Raw genomic sequence first — 3,060 nt, 5'->3', positions numbered from 1 at the left:
TAGAACTGTACAATTGTATTTTAATATCTTGGTATATTTACCTTCATTTTAATATGGATGTAACCATAAATGTTGTACTTTTGTCGTACTTTTTAAAACATTTTAACTGAGGACGGACGACGACTATTATACCATGTGATACATGCAAGACATCTGTAAACGAAGATGTAATTACAGTCAAATTGGCAATTAACAGAAAACCACAAGTTGTATAATATTATTTCTCTATGTCGATGATTAGTTGAAGGATTTGAAGAAACTATATATTATTCCTCGATATCGATGATCAGTTGAAGGATTTGAAGAAACAGCAGCGATAGCAGGTGATTTTGGTTTTGAACCCATCTTTACACCTCAATAATCCATTTGTCCTCGAAAAAAGAAAAGACAGGCATGTTTTGAGTCTCATAATGATCATATTCTCGATCCAAAGAAACGTATAAATTTGATTCCTTCCGTAGTATTTTGGATTTTCTTACAATGATCTCACGAAGTATTGCCAGGATCTATATCTAGCGTTCGGTACCGATAACACTGCTGATATTGATTGAGTAGAAATCGATGATGTATTGACAACTTTATCTGAAGCGAGAAGTCCTAGAACACTGCCTATGATGTGTTAGGATTCATACCAAGATATACTTTTTGTTTTCATCCCAAAATGCTGCTATTGCATTACACATTATATGAACATTACCAGTTTTGGTAGCTTCTCTGCGCGATTTTTCAAAACTGAAACTAATTACAAAATTACTTAAGATCAACCATGACAAAAACATATAAATCAGAACTAATATTAATATCAACTGATGTTACTACAGAAAAAAACTACAGTTAAAATTTAACTGAAATATTAATAAGACTATGCAAGCCTAAAAAGTAGAACAATTAAATTTATATAACTTTTTTTTGAGAAATGGGCTCACACACCGGAAGACACTAACGTTTCTCTTCGTTAGAGTATGTGAATAACAGTTTAACTAAAAATGTTTGGAGTCCAGAGGGAGGACTCGCTCGCTGAATGATCTCTCAAGAAATCCCTGGTGAGATTCAACAGGTGTTTTCTTCAACAGCCACTAAAAGTCTGATGACCTTCTCTGGATTTTCTGAATATGATGTTAAATTAGTTCAAATCATTTGGTAGTTAACAGAACGAAATGCTTTGGAGGTACATTTAAAACAGCAGAGCAACACTGTAGCACTTCGTGTGTGACTGAAATTAATTGTGTAAACCTGGCTCTCTATGAACACGAGCAAAGAGTTCTCACTCAACAGAAGATTGCGATGTGAGCACAGTAACATAAGACACCTGGAGATGCCGGGGATTGAACCCGGGACCTCATACATGCGAAGCATGCGCTCTACCACTGAGCTACATCCCCTAGCCTACTGATGGTGGAACTGACGTAAAGATGTTCATATGTTTACTGAACACAATCCACCCTTCACGAAGAATGCCTGCAGTTTCCCACTTTCGCGTTTCTTCTACTACAAAGTAAATTAATGGGAATGAAGAAATAAGGAAGGGAAAATAATCGCATCGAAGCTTCCAGAGACTGGGCAAAATGAATAATTTATTTTTATATCCAGTCACATGGGCGACGGTGGTTGATTCTTCAACGGGGGGGGGGTGCGTTTTTCTACCTCCTTACTCGATTGTCTTTCAATTATGTTTTCCTTGAAACCTTTTTGCATCTTTTAAGTGCTTGCGATTAAATTACGCATAGAAAAACACCAGTACAGTTGATGTTCATGGACCGATGCACACAACTCCAGTGATAAAGCCCTGTCTGTAAATATTGTAGAAGAACGTTAAAGGGCGAAACAACGCTCCAACCACGTGAATGGTAACAAGAAGGATCGTGTTCTTATTTAATATGTGCTTTTGAATTGCCTTGTCAATACACACAGGCTTTAGAGATGGACAAATAATTTACAGTGGTGTTTGTAAACAAAGATGGACCATGTTATTTCTATACCAGGAAGAAAGGAGCAGACTCTTAAACTTTAAGAGGCAGAAACAACACCTCATCACAGCTAACACTAATTAAAACGACATCACAACAGAAGAGTGAAGCCTTGAGTGAATCAAATCAGTTTTTGTTGGTCGTCTGTGTCTTCATAACTTTGTAGGTGAGAGAGAGGATTGCGAAAATGTGCAGGTGCTTCTCAGAAGTGCGTTGGTGGTATAGGTTCCTTCAAATAACTGAGCCAGTGCATCCCAAATCTTTTCAAGATGATCTGTGATCCGGTAACACATCTCCTGAAACAAACATTCGAGGTAGGAAGCATGCTCTTAAACACCAAAACACTCAAAAAGGAAGAAGCAGATCTCTGTACACAAGACGGCAGTGCGATATTAGAATTTCTGAGTTCTTGATGGATTCAGGCTCCTTCTCAGAGGTCCTTGCTCGCCAAATAACTTTGCATCTGAGGAAGAGCACCACGGAAAAAAACCCAACTCAACAAGCGAGCGCGTTGGTTGCTCTTGCTCTTAATGCAAGGAGCTGTTTTTTTTTTTCCTCGCAATAATCATTATTAACCAGAAACAGCAGCACAGGTAGGTCGCATTTGTGATTATGTCACTTCTCTGCTTCAGCAAGGTCAATAAAAGACTCTGAAAGTAGTAAAGCAAAACTGAACTCAAAATCATATTAGGAATTCTGAGCGATATCTCCATACAGGTAATCCAATAAGAACGTTGAAATATTTGAATATCATCTCTCTGTATATTGCACTGCTTTTTACCCAGAGTAAAACTATTGGATTGAAGGAATGCTAACCGCTGGGTTAAAATGTATAGTTGTTATTTGGAGAAATCTATAAACTCGTGATCTTTTATGTTTTAAAAGACAGCACAGGAAAAAACGACAGTGCTTATTATTTTCCGGAGATGGAGCACTGATGACCTATCCGAGCTAATTGATAAAGCCCACCCAGTGGATACACTAGCAGAACGTCAAAGAAAATTCACCTTTGTATCCAAAGAAACCACAGGAACAACATCAGGAAGCACAATCAATTCCCCTTTTAAATCTTTCCTGTAAGTTATGCTATGTG

At 37.6% G+C, this 3,060-nt stretch overlaps 1 non-coding gene across 1 annotated transcript; it reads right to left on the bottom strand.

Annotated features, from left to right (window-relative positions):
• Window positions 1-1,310: 1,310 nt before the first annotated feature.
• trnaa-cgc (transfer RNA alanine (anticodon CGC)) lies at window positions 1,311-1,382 on the bottom strand. The gene has a single exon. It is a non-coding gene; the product is annotated as a tRNA-Ala (tRNA).
• Window positions 1,383-3,060: the final 1,678 nt, after the last annotated feature.

Source organism: Atractosteus spatula, chromosome 10 (assembly GCF_055471065.1).
Source record: "Atractosteus spatula isolate fAtrSpa1 chromosome 10, fAtrSpa1.hap1, whole genome shotgun sequence".
Lineage (NCBI taxonomy): Eukaryota > Metazoa > Chordata > Actinopteri > Semionotiformes > Lepisosteidae > Atractosteus > Atractosteus spatula.
This window is presented reverse-complemented; position numbering and strand designations above follow the sequence as displayed.